Raw genomic sequence first — 19852 nt, forward strand, 5'->3', positions numbered from 1 at the left:
ATGAATGAATAAACAAGGGTAAATAAAAACTGAATCAAACCATACTTTCTGGCAACTCATTTCAGTGAAAATGGCAAAAATAGCAGGAGAATGACCAGGTTCTAAGAAGTAAATGTTTTGGAGTTCAGGTCATTTTGAGTATTTTCAATGCTCAACCTTTTTTGAGTATCAGAAACAAGTTTTCTCTTTTGCCCCAGTTCGTAACGAACTCATGAAACTTCTTTTGTCCTTATTTCTTCACACTATGAAACTCTGACAAACATAGCTGAGATGTGAACTGAGCATCAGGAAATATGTATTCCACTCCAAATATTCAAAAACTGGCTGAAGGATGCAGGTGGTTACATCACATGCATAATGCATGAATCAGCAGTTGATCTTACATGCCAAACAAACTTCTCACTAAAAAAGAGATTCAGATATTTTACCCCAAGCCTATGACAGGAGAAATTAAAATTATGTTTCCTAAAATACTGCCAGAGGCTGGTAGAACTGACATGTACCTAGTGAAATGCTTGTCATTGAGTGAATTGAATGTTCGGTGCCATTCATGAAGTTATTAAGCTCAGAGAGCTTTTTAAGATGGTAGGTATAAGCGAACTCAGGTAGAAATCACACAGGCTGACTGGAAAATGAAATTACCTGGAATAACCACTAAACCAGGGTTGCTTTGGGTTTTATATGTTTCAAGTTCATAAACTTCAGTGTATAAATTTCAGTTAGTTAACTTTTTATCCTGCAACAAACAGAATTTAAAAATAGCTTTATAAGGACAATAGATGCATCAACATGATATGCGTGTTAAACTAAAACTGGATTGTTTTAATTAGCAGTTCTGAAGTTGCAGAGACTTGTAAGAACTACCACTACTTAGAATTGACAATGAAGTTGTGGGAGGAACTTCAAGAAACATGAAGATGAGAGAAGAAAGCTTTGTCAGTACTGCTAAAGTGCCATAAGGAACTCAGATGGAACAATACCACTGACAAGAAGATATGCAAAAAAGTTTTTTTCGGGGCTCCAGGCCATAGGTTGCAGTCATTTGAAAATGATCTATTTCAGGAGTCACAAGGTTCAGTTAAAGTGTTCTCAAACTTCAGAGAAGGGCAATAAAAATCCATAACTGAAAATAAAGCCTAAACTCAAAATAAAAATCCCACATGCTTTTAGCTTATAAGTATTAGAGTGGTCTTCAGCACTATGTTTAGTTGGGCTGCACAGAACCCCATTGAATTGGAAATAGATTCTTTGAAAGAGAGCTTCTTAAAGGTGTCTACTGTGACAGACCTAGAGTGGCCAATAACAGGAAGTAGACCATCCCATGCAAATATATTTTGGAGAAATATTTGTCCTGCAGCCCACTGTGACTGTGAGAACTATTTAAAGATGAATTAGGAACAACTGCATATACCAGGAACAACTGAGAGGGTTGTCAGGCACTGGGACAGGCTCCCCAGGGTCATAGTCACGGCACCAAGCCTGTCAGAGTTTAAGAAGTATTTGGACTGTGCACTTAGTCACATGGTCTGAATTTTTGGGTAGACAAGTGTGGTGCCAGGAGCTGGACTCAATGATCCTTGCAGGTCCCTTCCAACTCAGGATATTTTATGATTCTATGATTCTATGAAATTACTAGCTGGAACACAGGGTTACCTTCATATATGGCTTTTTATCAATATCCAGTCTACTCAGAGACACTGAGAATTCAACCTTAAAATTAAAACCAAGAATAAAACTTAATTCAAAACAAAATAATGAAAAAGTAAACCTGAGTGCACTAGATGTTTAAGCAAAATAAACAACCATCTTTAATGAAAAGGGAGGTATAAAAAACTGTCGACAAGTCTGAGGATGACACCAAATTGAGGGGAGCAGTACATGCCTATGACAGGGCTTCCATTTGGAGGGACCTAAGCAGGTGGATGTAGTGGGCTAGCAGGAATCTTATGGAATACAGCATAACAAGTAGCTTTAGAGAAGTGATTTTCTACCTTTTCTTGGCGCTCATTAGATGACGCCTAGAGTCCTGTGCCCACTTGTGCCCAGTTTTGGGGCCCATAGTACAAGAAAGAAAATGATAAACTGGAACAAGCTCAAAAGAGGGTCACGAAGGCAATTGAATAATGGAGCACTTGCCCCATGGTGAGAAGCTGTGGACATTGGGTTGGTTTAGCCTGGAGATGAGCAGGCGTTGGGCAGACCTCACCGCAACCATCCAGTATCTGTAATGAAGCTGTAAAGAAGATAGAACCAAGCTCTGTCATGGGACAGTGAAGCATGGCAGGAGTTCAAGAGATACTGGACATAAACTGAAATTAAAAAAAAAAAAAAGAAGAACAAAAGAAAAAAAAAGAGTCAAACTGGATATAAATAAAAGCTTCTTCCCTGTGGCAATAGTCAAGTAGCAGAATAAGTTGCACAAAATGTTGTGCACTCTATCTTCAGGGGTTTCAAGATCTAAGTGGATAAAGCCCTGAGCAGCTGGTTGTGACCTCACAGCTGAGCCTAATTTGAGCAGGACCTGAGACCTCCTAAGGTTCTGTCCAACACAAATTTTCCTTTAATCATTCTGTAAGTATATGAAATAAATTGAATGTGTTTTGTGAGGAGCCTGGTTGAGAGCATTTTGTCACCACAGGAATGGGTAGCTTTCCTTATTCTTGACAGAGGGATAAAGAATTGACTTGAGCATCCCTATTCAGATTATTTATGGGTGAACACAGTGCTAATCATGTGCTTGTGTTTTGTGAGTGGCTCAATTAAATTGAGAACTAAACCAAAATGAAATTTGAGGTTAAAGAATGGTTATTTCTCTCCCTGCACTACACAATCAGCCAACCACTGTCTCTGCATGTTGTGGTGTCTCTCATAATAAAGCTCTGTAGAGCACAGTTTGCTGTGGCATAACAAATGGAGACATCCCAGACTACAAAAATCTGCAGTGGGTGCTACTGGCACTGAGGGAAAGAGAGAGATTTAGACCTAGCTCTTTTCCTCTCAAGAGTCTGACAACTGAAGAACATGACAGCCTTTCCATTAAAAGCAGCAGTGTCTTGAGGACATATATCCTGCTCTCTCTAAAACTCTTTCACAGGAAGACTGCCAAAGTATTTTGCAGCAAGCAGGACAGGCAATAGCACCCTCAGTAGTTGAAAACAATCTGTCTCACCCTGTGTATGTTACAGCAGGCACAAAAGATGCCCAGATACAGGTGGAAAATATGGCAACATTTCTAGTTTTTTTGCAGAAGCAATGTAATCAATGTTCATACATTGCAAACGTAAGAATTCTTTACATCTGTTTTTAATACTAATGAAGAATATGCTTGGTAGGGACCCATTAACCAAACTGAGCTTTGCTCCTGAGATTTGTTTGGTGCTAGCAACAGGACTGGCAAAATCATCACTAGCAAAACAGAGCTAGAGACATGAGAGAGGAAGGCTTGATACTTCATCATTGCCACAAGCTAATCATTTCTCTCTGAAAATCCAGATTAACAACTTTGATTCAAGAAAGATGAATGTCCACAACAGAGAATGTAAATATGAACTATGGGAAGTCTTTTCAGTTAAGCTGGAAAGACTGCAGCCAAGATATTTCTCACTTAACCTTCACCAAGAAAAAGGTCAGAAAAGGCCAAAGTGTTTAAGCAGAGCACAGAATGGAAGAGAGCAAAACTTCCTATGCAAAAGATTAAGCTCACATTCTTTCAACTTTTATTAAAACTATTCTACATCACTCTACACTTTCATTTAAAACAGCTTCCTGACAGCATAGAATGCAAGGTCTTGAAGTAAGAAAACCAGAAGATAAAAGCATAAATGGAAAACAGTTTGTGTACTGTATACAAAATGGGTAAGAATATGAATGATACATGAGAAACAGAAAAAGAGAAATAATACCTACAGCCTTTGCAAATTACATAACATGTATGCCCAAGGCAATCTTCCATCTCATGTACTTCCACGTACTTGTACTGTAAGATGAACAGTTCCCAGGGCATATGTGGCTTTAACCATAGTAGAAAACTTTTGTTTTACTTCTAAGTAAAAATAAGCTTCCTTGCTTCTAAGGAAATATAAATACCCTTCCAGCACAAAAAAAAAAAAAAAAAAAGTCTGAAATTAAGGTCTCTAGCTATGAGAAAACAGCTTAGTTCCTCTTTGATACACCATCAGCCCCCCAAGTCCATTACAGCAACTAAAAGGTAGATATTGCACAGTAAAATATGATACATGATAAATGCCTTAGAAGCGTTTGATTAAGAATCAGTTGTGCTCAGGATTTCTCCAGGATTTCTCCTGGAGGAAGAGATAAGTATACCTCCAAGCAAACTCAAATGTGGATAGATCAATACATATGTGCAGGAACCATGCTGACACACCACTGAGAGAAGGAGAATGGATTTTCTTTCCATCCCCCACTTGCCAAATCTGATTTATGATCCTTAGGAAAATCTATCAGCCATGATTCAGACTCCTATTTTGTCTATTTCAGAAGTTGCCTATCCACTCAGATTCATTGGCAATGCCTGTATCTATAGACTCACAATGGAAATTTATTGCCCACCTGAATTTTCATCCTCCACTGTACAGTAATATTGTTTCTATTAAGTCTAGATGCCAATGATTCACGATGAAGCAGGGAAAAGAGCTTCTTCTAACAATGAGTGGCCCATGCAGGGCTTTGAAGATAAGGACAGAGACATGGGTTCCTCCTTTCATGCCAGATGTGACTCAGCAAGGTGCCTGGAAGACTGGGGTGAGGCATTCTTGGAGATGTGCACTGCCCTGTGTTAGGCTCTCATCCAAACTGATGGCAAGAGTTTTTCTAAAGATGAATTGTTTGACAGTAAGGTACGACACACAGACCCATAAATACATGCATTAAAGAGATCAATTCCAAACTGAAAAGCTCAACACATTCTTCTATTGCAGGCAATAGAAAAGTGGCATTTCTGGCAGCCGTAGGTAGCTGAACACTAAAAAAAAAAAAAAAAAAAAAAAAAAGAGTGAATAGTTCAAATAGCTACCAGATTCAACACACTGGTGCTCCAAATGTTTGCATCTCTTTTCCACTACTGTGTTAACACTGGTGTCCCAGTTAATGTTTTGGTATAGAGCAGTATTAGTACAATCAGTGTAGAACACGAATCACTGTTGGTCATTATCTGAACTTTCTCTGATCAAAGGGCAAATGTACCTGCAGCAAATTCAAAACAATAATCAAGGTTTCTTGTATGTCACACAAAAAGAGAAATGCATAATACATGCATAGTCTTCTCACACTGCTTATGTTGTAGCATCTGCCAGAAGGAGTGGTGGATTCTCCAGGCTTATATACAAGACCCTGACATTGTCAAAATGAGTAATGTCATGATATGGTTGCACAACATCCACAACAGCATGAACCTCAGTTCTAGCTAGCCATGCCCTTCTTTCACCCAGCTTTTTCAGCCTATGCTGGCAACTATCTTCTACCAAAAAAGGTTCACAAGATTTGATGGTCATCTTTCTATGTGAAAGGTACCCACGGTACCCAAGACCAGAACAACTAAGATCCAATGGTTCTATGTCGAGGTGGAGGCTGGTGATGAGTGGTGTCCCTCAGGGGTCTGTCTTGGGACTGGTATTGTTTAATATCTTTGTTAACAATGTAGACAGTGGGATTGAGTGCACCCTCAGCAAGTTTGCAGATGACACCAAGCTGAGTCGTGCAGCTGACACAACAGAGGAACGGATGCCGTCCAAAGGGACCTAGACAAGCTAGAAAGGTGGGCCCATGTGAACCTAATGAGGTTCAACAAGCCTAACTGCAAAGTGGGTCAGGGCAATCCCAGACACAAACACAGACTGAGAGAAGAACTCACTGAGAGCAGCCCTGCAGTGAAGAACTTGGGGGTTCTGGTGGATGAAATCCTTGACATGAGCCAGCAGTGCACGCTTGCAGCCCAGAAGGCCAACTGCATCCTGGGTTACATCAACAGAGGAGTGACCAGCAGGTGGAGGGAGGTGATTGTCCCCCTCTGCTCTGCCCTTTTGAGGCTGCGCTTGGAGTGCTGCATCCAAATCTGGGGCCCCCAGCACAAGAAGGATGTGGGGCTGTTAGAGCAGGTCCAGAGTAGGGCCACAAGGATGATCAGAGGGCTAGAGCACCTCTCCTATGAAGAAAAGTTGAGAGAGCTGTGGATGTTCAGCCTGAAGATGAGAAGGCTCTGGGCAAACCTCATTGCAGCTTTTCAATACTTAAAGGGGGCTTATTAAAAAAAAAAAAAAAGATGGAGAGCAACTTTTTGCTCAGTCAAATAGTGACAGGACAAAGGGGAGTGGTTTTAAACTAAAAGAGGAGAGATTTAGATTAGATGTTAGAAGGAAGTTCTTCACTGACAGGGTGGTGAGGCACTGGAACTGGTTGCCCAGAGAAGTTGTGGATGCTCCATCCAAAGTTATAGCATCCACCTATAACAACACCATCCAAAGTTTTGGAAGGTATGCAAGGCCAGGTTGGAGGGGGATTTGAGAAACCTGGTCTAGTAGAAGATGTCCCTACCCATGGCAGGGGGGTTGGAACTAGATGATCTTTAAGGTCCCTTACAACCCAAGACATACTATTATCCTATGAAATAGGTCTGTGTTACTTGTTATGACCTATTTTTTGAGATATGGTTATACTGCATCTCAAACCATTCATAAGTTGCTAAAGAGCAAAAAAAGACTTGCATTTGTAGAAAGGAAAAATTTGCAGAGAAACTTAGTGAGAGAGAAAAACAGAAAGTGAACTGCATAAGATCACTTTTGCATAAGATGCAAAAGACCTAGAAAAAATGATGTATCTCTTTCAACACCTCTGTGATGACATTTTGTCCTATGTTGAACTGTTTGTTATTCTTCTGAGGAGCCTGGTGATCCCTGACTACGTGTCCTTCAGCCTCTCTTCATTTTACCCTTCCTTACTTCAGAGGATCCATGCCTTAGAGGAATTCTCCATACCAAGAAGATCAAAAAAACCTAACTCAGCAGCCTTTTGAGCTTGGGAGTTAAGTCTGCAGAGCAGCAGAGCACAGGAAACCTTCCTCTGTGAGTCTATATGCCAGCAATGGACTGAAGTTTACAGTGAGATAAGAAATGCCGACCTTCTACTGATATAGAGATAAAAGAAACTACTGGAATGCCTGACAGATAAACTTGGGTTAGCTTCAGAACAGTTTTATTGGTCTAACTATGGTAATGGTCTCCCTAAATCCTATTCAATGGTGGCCAAACAGATAATGTTACAGCCTCAGTTCATAAATTGGCTCTAGATGTAAGATAGATCATAACAATCCAAGGTAAATTCATATGTGTTTTATTAGGGACACATTCAGGAATTCAGGTGTTAGAGCTATTCTTTTCAATAACATAGTGGGGAATGACACAAAGGGAATCTTTGCTAAAAATTAGTACAAAGGTTGACTTATTACATACATCCTTACTTCTAGAAAGTTACCAAAACCCAAATATTATACTAAAATCTACTATCATTGGTGTTTCTGCAGTCTTTGGAAAAAGCAATAGTTAAAAGATGCTTATTATTTACAGCATGTTTTCTTTATTATTGCACTACTGTTCTCTAATTTGTGACTGGCATGCCCTGAGGCAACCAAGCCAGTGGGTGGTAATGCTCAAAAGATTTAGCATAGCTAAATCCAGAAACATGGGTACTGGACTTTTAAAGATTTTCGTTGTCTTTCCCCCATTCTTTGTCCAACATCATACCTATGTAAGACCATCTGTTATTCCTCAGTGTACCTTTAGAGCTTGCAGGCCCCAGCAACACCTCAGATCCCCCTAAACTTCATCTGTCCCACAGCCTTTGGACATTCTTTCAAGAAACGAGAGTGGGTGGTTTTCTAAACATTCTTCTGTAACTTAAATATTTTAGAAAGAAAAGGTTATGCATTTTTCTTTTCAGCATAGCCCAGTACAGAAGCTGATGACACTTTAGGTGAGTACTGTGTTCCATTTCTCTGGTCTGTATCTCAATAACTTTTAATCTAAAATGAGTATCCTCGTCTCTTCAAGTGAAGCATGGTTCCTCCTGTTCAAATGAGAGACACGCTTCATACCTTCTTCTGTGGAAAGTGTAGGAGACACCTTAAAGAGATATGTAGGAATTACATTCCAGCTATTCAAATACAGACAATGTTCATCCATGGCATCACTCATCTGTGGGCCAACCAAGAAACTCAAGATGATACCAAGTTCCTCCAGCCTAAGCTCCTTAGCAGTCCTGGTAGAATAAGTGGGTAAGCTTCAACCCCTACATGTGCTACTGAAAGAGGCAAATGCCTTTGAAGGTTTCTAAAAGGAAATATTGTCTGCCTAACTGAAATGCCTGAAGGCCTTCAGAGGGACTCTCTTCACTGATCAGAGAGAGTACATGCCTATAGGTAGCTGCTTTGTAAGTATTTATTTTTCTGAGGCACCTCAAATACCTTGGCTAGGAAGACTGGATCCCACCCTCATCATCTCAGTCATGTTTTTAAAGAGCATCTAAGCAGGTACTAACATTTATTTTCCCTTTTCTCCCCTACACTTCTTATTCATTTCTCTCCAAAGCTTATCTGTATATTTAAAATATCAGAAACAGCAACCAGTGTCTTTCCAGATTCTAAGTCACACTGCAGCAATTCTCTCTGTAAAAATGGATATGCTTTCATTAAAAGCATACACATTTAGCCTTTTGCTCATCACACCATTAGCATGATTTCATGTCTATTATCACACACTCTCCTGTAGTCATACAGTGTTCCAGGCTGCAGGGTGAGGAGTCACCAGGTAGATGAGTGATTTTACAGCTCACACCCTCTACAGGGTTGTTCACATTTCTCCCCCTCAGTACAAGCCACCAGCTCCAACCTCTTCCCTTGCACCAGCTCGGATGTTGAGCCATCTGCCCACTTGCTGAGTTGAATCAGCTCACCAAACTGGCAGAAAAAGCAACTTCCCACTGCTCCAGTGAGCTCATCCAGCACACCAGGAGGTGAGTCAAGAGCCAGACCTGGCACAAGGGAGGAGATGGGAACACACAGCTGGAGGCAGAGGATGGGAGGATCAAGGATGGCTTTCTCCAGGGCTGCAAGCAGAGTCAAGGAACCTCGCCCTCAATAAAAACTTTTTACCAAAATGGGAATTATCAGACAAATGATCAGAAATTCCAAGGGGGAGCTGATTACAGTAAACCTCAGGTATTTTTTTTTCTTCTTTTTAATTGCCAGGCACAATATACACAAATCCATCTTATTCACAAAGTCTGCATGCATTTACACAGCCAGATTTGGGATTTCCGTTAGTTTCCTCCATGTTTTTGGAGCTTCATGCATGTATGTCAGCTTCCTCAGCAACAGTGAGGATTAGGTTTAAAAAAACCAGAAAGGATAGATCTGAACTTCTCACGTAATATCTTGACTCTAACACTTGACGCTTTACAAAGGAGGCTAAGTATCACAAGACTACTGATAAAAGTCAGGAGACTTGGCAGTTCTGCAGACATTTATGGGCTTGGTAACACATTTTTCTCTTTTTAAGTGAAAACAGACAAAACAGTGCACATGTTAGAATAATGAACATCTTGGCACATTGCAATTACAATACTGGAACAGACCACTGTTCTGTTTTTATGGACACTTTAGAGAAAAACAATCCCTATTTTCAGCTCCCTGTTACATTTATTCTCCAGAAATCTTGTGCCAAAGTTTTCCCCATTTTCTCTGTGGGCTTTCCAGACAGACTTCACCTCCTGTGAAGCACCACAAAAATACAGCTGCTGTGGAGCAGCTCCTCTCCTTGCTAAGATGTGTTAGAGTCACATCATAGAGAAACGGCAATGTCATTGACATTCAGAAAGACAACATCAGGAGAGATTTTATTTAAAACATGAAATTATTGACTTTCAGTGTTTTGCTTTCATTTAGAAACTCCATGAATTATTCTGTGGAAAATATAGCACTGATCTACAAAATAGCATGGAACCACATCTAGCAATCTTCCAGAATATAGCAGTGGTATTGTCACAGTAGCCTGTGATACATTTGGCGAAAATAAATAAATAAATTAATTGAAGTTTCACCAATACTACCAAATCTGCAGAGAGCTATAAGATTACAAGATAGAATTCTAAGTTGTATTTTTTTTTTTTTTGCTTTTCTATAAAACAATTCAAAGACAAATTTTAAGAAAGTCCTGACAAAGTCTTGGGTAAAGAGATCAGCCATTACAGAAATGTTTCATTGTAACCAAATCACCATTGATGGTTAAGGCTAGGAAGACTGAGTGCCAAGGCTAATAGCGCACAAAGACTTACCAAAGCTTTTAAACAGATTCTGAAAGGGGAAATTAAAGTTCTGGGAAATAACTGATACCAAAACTGCCATGTGCACTCCATAAACCAAAAGATGAATTAAATATTACTTTTCTCAGAAAATAAAGGTCTTAAGGCACCAAAAATTAAAAAGGAATTCATCTCAACAGTTAGCAAAAACTTTTGAGCAGGAACAAGAAATACTAAGGCAAAGATTTTAGAGGCTCTCAAAAGGATTCTACTGACATACCTAAAATATGCTAAAATAATTCAGCTAGGATAAAAGGTGTCTGGTTTGGCAATTCATATACTACTGTGTTGCACTCTGAGGTAACGCTAGTGGAGGCCTTAAGGGTCTTTCCATTTTAGATTGTCCACTACAAGCTCCTGACAGCGTCTAACGTGCATTACTTGGCAGGAACAACAGAAGAGTGACTCTGATCGTACGGAAATGGTGAAGGTCGTGAAAGTCTAGATGAGAATTTGTGTTGCTGGAAAAAAAAAAAAAAAGAGGCAGGGGGTTGGGGTGGATATTAGGTTGCTGGTCCAGCTGTAAAGGCAAAGAATGGTGATTTAGAACTTGTTAAAGGGAGAAAAAGGCTGCCTTGCTGCCACTGCTGGGGCAGAGTGAAAGGGGATGATATCACCTCCCATCTCCTGCTGCTTTCCGTACATGTATGTAAATGTCCAATGCAGGGACAAGGTCCACAGGTAACTGCAGTGCAGGGACAGCTGCGACTCGATGGAATATTCACCATGTACATCCACCCTTAACACCCAGGTCTGTAGCGCTCTTACAGCAGCTCTACCTGTGGTGGAGGTGTTGGGAAAATGTAATATGGGAAAGACAGCTGCTGGGTGACATGCACATCACGTAGCTCTGTTGTGAGCTGTGCCTATTCAGTACCTTCTAATCTAACATCCTCAAAATCTCCTAAGACAGCAGTTAAAATTTAAACAGGCATTCTGAAAACACACTCGTGATCCCATTATCGGTATCGTTGATGGGATTACAATGAGGGTGGTAATGGTGGAAATTTTTTAGGAGAGGTCTAGTATCAACAGCAGGAGTGGCCACTAATTGGATTCTTTCTGTGTCACCACAGAGTTGTCACGGGACCCCGTCCTCTGTTGAACACTGCAGCTCTCAAGGCACTCAGAAAGGAGCTTTCTCAATTGTTATCACATCAGTCTGCCTTCCCACTCAAACACAAATCCCCCAAAGCCCTTTCTAAAGCTAAGAAAATCATGGAAGCCATGACTCCCATGACATCCGCCGCAAGTGTCCGGCCTCATCAGGATAAGAGTAAGTCCTGGCGTTACACAACACTCAAACTCCTGATCCTGCGTGAACAAACATAATATCGAGTGCAGTATGTAAGTTAAACAAAGCTAGATAATAAACTGCAAACTGTCAAAATAGTCTGCAATAAAGTGATCTCGGCAGAACAGAATTTTCAAATTGTTCACAATAATTTTTTCCATTGCTTTCTAACTTCCACTGAGCATGGGTTTTTTAACATCTTCCACATTTGGAAACACTGTCCCCAGCATCTCAACATTTTTAGTAAACTGCTCTTATCAGTTCCTGATGAGAGCTGTTACAGTAATTTTCACACTGATACTTGCCATCTCTAGGATACTTCAGGTTTCTAAAATGCATTTTTTCCCTAATGACCTCTTATTTAGCTTACTTTTTAAAGATGTATTTATATACCATTTGGAAATTTACCAAATAGTTTTTTTAAAAAAGGTAAGGTTACACCAATCATAATTATTTTTTCCTCTGAAAATAAGACAAAAAAATCAATGAAAAGCCAAGGAGATACGCCAAGCAGGAAAAATTGAAGTTGCATATTATGATGGAAAAAGCTCACCCACCTTGATTATAAAGTGTTAAGAAGAGGAAGCCCCTGACAAGTAATAAAGTGACACATAATTAAGACAATTCAGGGCAGAACACATTTTGACTGGAAAACATTTTCTCGGGCTCTGTCTCACTGTTTTGGAGCAATGAGAAGAAAAAAAAAAAAGTAGCACTTTGAAAACAGCCCTATGAAAACAATCAATATCCAACCTAGTCTTCGCTAGCTGTGAGTGGGGGGAAAATTTTGGTGGAAAAGAAACCCACTAGATTTTGTGTGGCGCAGATTCCCTCACATCACAAACACAGTTGATAGTACAGACATGCCTGGTATGTTCAGCATTCCCTATCAAGCAAAGATGAATTAGCTGCAACAAAAATGTATTACAGCTTTCATGCAGCAGTTTATGGATCTTTTTGTACCTCTGGAATTTCTAACCTTGAGCATATCATGGATCTACTAAGGTTGCACTGGTCTCAGATCTCTTCCTCAGATTATTTTTATCTCACTGTGAGGAACATCTCTGTGAGTTCTGAGCACTTTTACAGCTGCTAGGATGCTAATGGGAACTTCATGTGTGTACCCAGTACAAGTGCTCTCAGGGTAAAAAAAAAAGCCAATGTCAAAGGAAGGTATGTAGAAGTCACCATAAATATGTCTTTGAATGTTTACCATCTGGAACAGTAGATTACATTTTGACAAGAAGCTGGACTACCCCGTGGGCATTGTCTTTTAAACAGCCCCATCATTATAAAGGAAGGAAAAACATGATTTGCTGTTCCTAGTTTCTCAGTAGGATTTTCTGGCAGTGCTAGAGAAACTTGTTTGTGGTTTTTTTTTCTTTCTTTTTTTTTTTTTTTCTTCTCTCTAGTAAAACAATAACAAGACAGGCATGTGTCGTTAGCTAAGCAGTTTCTTGAAAAATACAGTTTTTATAGATGATCTGGTCTATGATCAGACAATGCCCATGGAGAGGGCTGTACCCAATCTAGGCTGTGACTGCAGCAGACTGAACATCTCACAGGGCTGCACATTGCTGCACCTTATCCTTCTTGGAAGAATAAATCTCTGTATGTTGGTTTTTTGGGCTTCTCACAGGACAGACTGGGAAAAGTGAAGAGGAGAAATCCAATATACATGGCATAAAAGGCATTAACACAGGCTCATAGTGTGTTTTTTTTTCTTTCTTTCTTTCTTTTTGGGGGAATGGGTGGGTGTTTTGTTTTTGTTTTGTTTTTCATTTTTAAGCTTGTAAAGTTTCCATCACTTTTCACAGTGAGAAAGAGTGGGCTGAGAGAAATATCAAAATGGTCAAATGTATTCACAAAAGTCTTGATCTGGTCATGCAGCCTTATTAGGGATTTGACTTATTTGAATTTGCTGTAGGTCACTTCTGAGGACACACTCTTACTGAAGGGTATGTTTGAAAATACATGCTAAGAACAACCCATAAAGGAGCCAAACAGCTTCCTCACCAAAAAAAAAAAATTGGCTTGAGACAAAAATATATGTGCAACTTGAAACATGGTTTTATGGGCATCGTTATACAGTTGAATGCCAAAATCACAAAGCACCAGCTATAAATCCCCTTGCTCAGCCTACTACTAAACAGATCTTATTTCAGAACACATCATATACAGTATTATTTATAGAATATCTCACCTGTAAGTGGTGAGGATAGCGTTAGATTTCTTTCACAAGTAGGAGGCCAATAATTCATAAGCACCACAGGTATGTGAGAGTTAGTGTGAAGATCTGTTATAGTGCGAAAGAAACAAATCAGTTTGTTACTGTGCACAGGGAGACATATATACAGTAGATGATTTATTTTAAAAGGCAAATAACCCATCCTCTAATATTTCCATCTAGGTAATTTAGAGTAAAACAATGCCAATATCTTAATTCTCTGATAAGCTAATGTACTCTAATTACTGATAACGTTTCTGACTTCTCAGTTAGTTTGCTGGGCTTCCCCCCGCTGCAGACATCAATGAATTTAATAGTTAAATTAGAAGAAAACGATAGAAGAGTGCTTCCATAGCTAATTTGTAATTACATTTCTCCCCCTTTTCCTTCCCAAACATATTTTTTTCCTCACATTTAATTAACACTTCAGATCGCTTGTTTAGAATCTATAAATATAGTGAGACTTTAATGATCCATTATAGTGATGCTACTTAGTTTTCAATGACTTGTAAAACTTTCACAAACAGATCTGCAAATGAATTACATCCATCTGCTCTGCTGCAGCTGCAAGAGCAGCATTACATTGTAAACTGCCTTTTCCTACTTTCCTGGTTCTCTCTTAACTTTAATCCCATGTGTAAGCCAAGCCGTCTCCCTACCGATCATCAGAAGCCCAGCCAGGTCTCTGTAAAGCAGCCTTCAAACTTTACAGACCTCTCAAACGCACTCTCCAAACACTCTGCGTCGCCTCACAGCTGAGCCGCAGACAGGCTACGCTGCTCAAGCATCCTCGGCCAAACCTAAGAAACGCTCTGCCACGCTTTCTCTCCCCTCCCGACCACGCACTTTGCACGAACCTAGTGCAACACCCAGGCATTTCCAGCAGCAGAGCCAGCACCAAGGGCTGCATCCCTGCCGCTTGCCGTTTCCCGGAGCAGAGCTCGCAGCACGTGTGTGCGAGGCGGGGGAGCCGGCAGGACACACTGCTCCGGGAGAGATTTTCTAATCTACACCTCCACCAGCGTGACCTTAGCTGCGTTAAGAGTGTTAGCTCTGCGCGGACAGCCGAGCATCAGGCAGTGCTCGCTGTTATCTGTCAGCCGTACAATAGCAGCATTGATAAGGCAGCAGCAACTGGCTTTGACAAGTGTGCTGGGCTAGCATTCCTCTGAAAACCGGGAAGGAGAAAGAAAAAGAGAGAGACGAAAAAAAAAAAAAAAAGCAGGATGTGCCTTTTACTTTACCTGAACAAAGTGTGGGGCTTTATTTTTCCCTCTGAGCTGCTGGAAAGGATTCCTCCCTCTTCTCCCCCAGAGCTAGGTAGTTCTTCTTTTGCTCGCAGCGCACACTTGGGGAAGACCACACAGCTCCAGCAAGGCTGCCTCTCTCCCCTAATCCCCACTCGAGTGTGATGACACACACTAACCCCAACCATCTGTTGAAACACGTCCTCAAGCACTCAGCACAGTGGTGTGTCAAGACGGGCTGCCCAATCCAATCGCTGGGGCTGGGTGGCTCTTAAGGAGCTGGAGGCAGAGACAAGGGCAGAAACTATAGGGCTGAGAACTCTTTAGCAAAGTAACCTGAGATTTTGAGAACGGGCTGCTATTGAAAAAAAGAGCAGAAGGGGGAGGTACTAGCGGGAAGGTAGAGGGAGTGGATTAGTCCGGTGGCCACTTCTCACAACTCCTTGTATTCCCAAGGGACCACTGGGACCCCCTCGCAGTGGGATGCACAGAAGTACAAGAGCAACACTATTTTTTTTTTTTTTTTTTTTTATGGCGGGTCTATTGAGGGCAATCTCCTCCAAGGGACGCTTTTCTAAAAGAGATAAAAGACGCAGCCTGGGATCCTGATAAACTGCTAAGGCGGTTTGCACGGCGCTGTGACATCGGCAGCCCGGGATCCCCGCTCCTCGCCGTGCCGCGACTCCCCCGGGAGGCTGGAGGCAGCCCGGGGGGCGAGGAGCGAGAAGAAGGGGGGCGGGCTGTGGTCCGGAGGACAGACATTCATACTGCAGCGGGGATATCTGCAGATCCTTACCGCAAACCCTTGCTTCCCCGCACCCCGCGTAAATGAACGCGCTTCCAGGCGCGACCGCGCTGTTTCCGCGCCCGTCCCCCCCCCGCGCCCCCAGCACCCTGTTGCTTCCTCCAGCTGCTCCCCCTCGGGGTGCAGGCAGGAGTTGGAGGCCCTTCCCCGAGGGACTCCGCACCCCCGGTCCCCCCCAAGCCAGGGCTGGGGCCTGGGGGCAGCGCCTCGGCAGGTCTGGGTTGTCTCTGGGCTGTGCCTCAGTTTCCCTCAGCTCCAAAGCCAGCATTATCACACCTTCCTCCCTCTCGGGGACACTGCCAGGAAAAATACACTAATTTACAGAAGATGTCCAGGAAGGATAGATAAGCGACACAGAAAAGCTGCTAAGTGCCAAAGAAACAGTTCTTTCCTTTCCCCTCCCTGTAACCGGATAGCGCGGAAGAGAGACTTAAAATCTCAAGGGTTTTTACCTCATTACCAAGTGCCTGACTTGACACTTGCATTAAATCTACATTTCACATTATGACAGATGTTGTATTTTCTTTGAACTGAAAGGGAGGAACGTTTTGGCATTAGAAGTTACTCTAAAAGTGTTAACATCCAACTTGAAGGTTTGCAATCGTGAAAAGACACACTCTACCCAGCTATATGAAAGCCATATGAGAGCCTTGAAATGTTGATTTGGCTTACTTGTTCTTTAATACCTTACACAAGCCTGTTTCTGAATTGCTGGTGGATGCTTAATAAAAAGTGAGATTAAAGAGCCGTGCTTTGTGCCCAGCTAGTAGTTACCAGAGCAGAGCTGGGGAAGAAAGACGGAAAAGAAGAAACTATAGTCATGATTGCATTTGCTCAAATTCTTCCCAAAAGTGATTATGTGGTGTCTGTTTCAGCCTATTAAACTGAAACTGCTTTCACAGATGTTGGGTATTCACTCAAACACTCCTCCCTAATCTGCTAATTCCAGATAAATAAGCAGCTAAACAATATTTTCAACAGTAATATGTGGCGAAGAAGGGATGCAACTACTGTCCCTGGGGTATCATAAGACTCTTAACATTGCCAATTATTTCTTCAGGGCAAGTGTTTGGTTTGATTTTGTTTTATTCCAGCAGATTGTGGTCTGTAAATAAGCTGGATAACCTTACACGTTTGGAAATCCCTGGAGGCAATATTAACTAGTTTGCATCCCCTTTAACTGCACTTACCACTATTGTATCTGTAACTCTGCATTAAAAATGTATATCAGAGATGCAGAATATCAAAAAGCCAAAAGAATTGTGCCGCATCATCCCGTGTACTGGATCATTGCCTAACGTGCTGCTCAGCTCAGGACCGTTCTATTTGGTGAGAGGGGAAGCAAACTAAACAGAGTTAAGATCTAGGTACTTCTAACCAACATGAAAGATAGTTATGTGAAGTACAATTATGTTGTGTTGTGTGTATACCTACACAATCTTGTGTATTATATCTGTGTATAAATATACATAAACAAGATACTGAACATTCATACGATGTACAAGCCCAGCTCTGTTTTTTTTTTTAATGCCTGTGTAAATCAGGCATGCCTCTGCTGATGTCTGTCAAGTCACAATAGTGTAAAATTGACATGGTTAAAAGGAGCCCTAATTGCGTGTTTTGTACACAGAAACACATGCATGCACACACTTATCTTCAAAGACTCTTCAACAACTTGAAATACAAACTTTCATCTCCAAAACCAAAGTTAGCAATAGCCCTCAAACATTGTGCATGATCATGTTTTCACATAAAAGCTACCGCTGATGCTGCAGGATAATTTAACCACTACTCATATGACTGTAGCCAGATTTAGTTTGCTGTGACAGTTTATAACAGACTTTTCCACTGCTTCTCCTCTATCCAGACTGCCATCTGCAAGCAGTTTAGATTTTAAAAGCTGAAAGGAAAGCTGCACTGGAGAACTGTACCTGAAATACTGTTAAAATAGTGCATTGCAGAAACACATTTTCAACTCAACTCTCGGACCTGTGATCTCCAACTAGGGTCAGACTGACCCAACACAGGTAAGACTTGTAATGAAGTGAATAATGCATTACTGCAAGTAACTGAGGACCACCCTAATATGCCATATTAATTTGAGTTAATTGCAATATCAAGAAATCATCAGTCCTGTTTTGTTCCCACAGTTAACATGTACCTTACTTACTAGTTTTAATTAGTTTCCATGGTAGCCAGCAGCTGTCTTTAAACCAGAGCACTGAGCTTCTCTCAGCTTGTCTGGACTAACCTCACCACCTTTACTCCAGCACAGATGGCCTTGGCAGTCTAGGTTTGTGTGTCTGCGCAGACATATGCAGACATTCACACATGTGCACTTCTGCTCAAGAACCTCATGTAACTCTGGCATTTCCAGCTCTTCAAAGTAATTAAAGGGGAATCTTTTTTTTTTTTTTTTTGATATGGTTCTTGCAGCAACCTCAATCTACCTCTGCTACCAATATGAATAAAATCTGCTTTTTTATTTCCTTGAATCATCTTAAGTCCACCCTGGATTCAATTAATTTTGAAATGTTTATATGGGAACTGGAAAGGCTCTAGAACATGTCTATAAATGCACAGAAAATCCCACGGTAAAATTGTAGCCTGAAATGTGCATATGCAGGGGCTCACATTGAACTTGGATAACATATTGGTCAGATATAATAAATATCCTCAGTGACAAAGAAAAAGTAAATTGGGAGTTACCAAAAAATGTTTCTCAAAAGATCCTGGCAAATGGCAGATTCAAAGAAACACAAAAAGACACCTTTTTTTTTTTTCTTTTTCCACATAGAACATAGTTAATACTTGGAACTTCTTTCTGCAGGATGCAGAGGAGAAGAGTGTTCAAGTGTTCCAGTATTCAAGTGTTTACACAAATTCATGAAAAAAAATCTACTCACAGCAAAATATGGACATAGAACTTCTGGTACTGGGAATCCCTGAATTGCTTGGAGAGGATTCTGGACATGTAATTTTGTGCTTGCCTTGTTCTTATACTCTACCCCAAGCATCTACTACTTTCCAGTGCTGGAAGGTGTCAAGCCTATTACAGGCATGATTTAGAGTAGTACAGATGTTCATGCTTTCTTATAAGAATTTAGCCATTGGTATCTTTAGACCTCATCGTTGGGCAGTATAAGAGAAGTGAATTCCTTTGAAGAACTTCAGCCAATATTTTTAAAGGTTGGCTCACAAATCCATACTCAGGAACAGAAGTAACTATGGTCTGATCAAAAGTATTGAGTATACAGCAGCTGCTACTGGAGTCAGCAGTTACCTTTACTTTTCTCTATATGTAGGCATTCCAAAACCATGCATGGGTTCATGCAAAACTTGAGTGCTAAATCCAGAAGAATATTCTATATAAAAGCCTGTTTGTCTGTTTCTTAACCTGGAATCACCTAAATTCCATAGACACATGGCCTTTTAAAAGCATTGCCAGGGCACCTCTCTGCATTTCCCCTATGCTGAAAGCCTGTACCCAAGGCCAAGCAAGATTCAGGAATCCAGTACTCCTTCACTTAAGTCTTCCAGATTGCTTTATTGGGCTCTCAGTCTTCACCTACCAAAATAGAAGTATAGCTGCTAGTTCAGGTGTCTGAGAGCAATTTATATATTTTTGGGGCTAAAATAATTTGTGATGTGGGTATATACATGTACTCACTCCATATGAATCCATACATATGCTAGCTACAAAGACTGCTTTAGAAATACCTTGAGGGTGTAGTTCTAGACTCACAATTAACCTGCCCATGCATAGCTGTTGTGGGAATGAAGTGTCTAGCCTGCTTCAGTTTTTAAAGGAAACTTTCCTGCAACAGAATCAGATGGTGTATGGAAGTTATACCCAACCACAATTTATCTCAGGTCTACAATGCTAAAAATAGTCTCCCTGAGGCGTAACT

The 19852-nt window shown here is 40.9% G+C and overlaps 1 protein-coding gene across 1 annotated transcript in view; it reads right to left on the bottom strand.

The window, feature by feature from the left end:
* Positions 1–16414, bottom strand: part of SULF1 (sulfatase 1) — a 128587-nt gene extending 112173 nt beyond the window's left edge. The window contains exons 1-2 of the mRNA XM_083823005.1: positions 15134–16414; positions 13866–13958 (exon numbers count right to left, since the gene is read on the bottom strand). The gene's annotated coding sequence lies outside the window, so the exon portion shown is untranslated. The remainder of the gene's footprint in view (positions 1–13865; positions 13959–15133) is intronic.
* Between the last annotated feature and the right edge of the window lie 3438 nt (positions 16415–19852).

The sequence above is a fragment of the Anser anser genome, assembly GCF_964211835.1.
Source record: "Anser anser genome assembly, chromosome: 2".
NCBI classification, from domain to species: Eukaryota; Metazoa; Chordata; class Aves; order Anseriformes; family Anatidae; genus Anser; species Anser anser.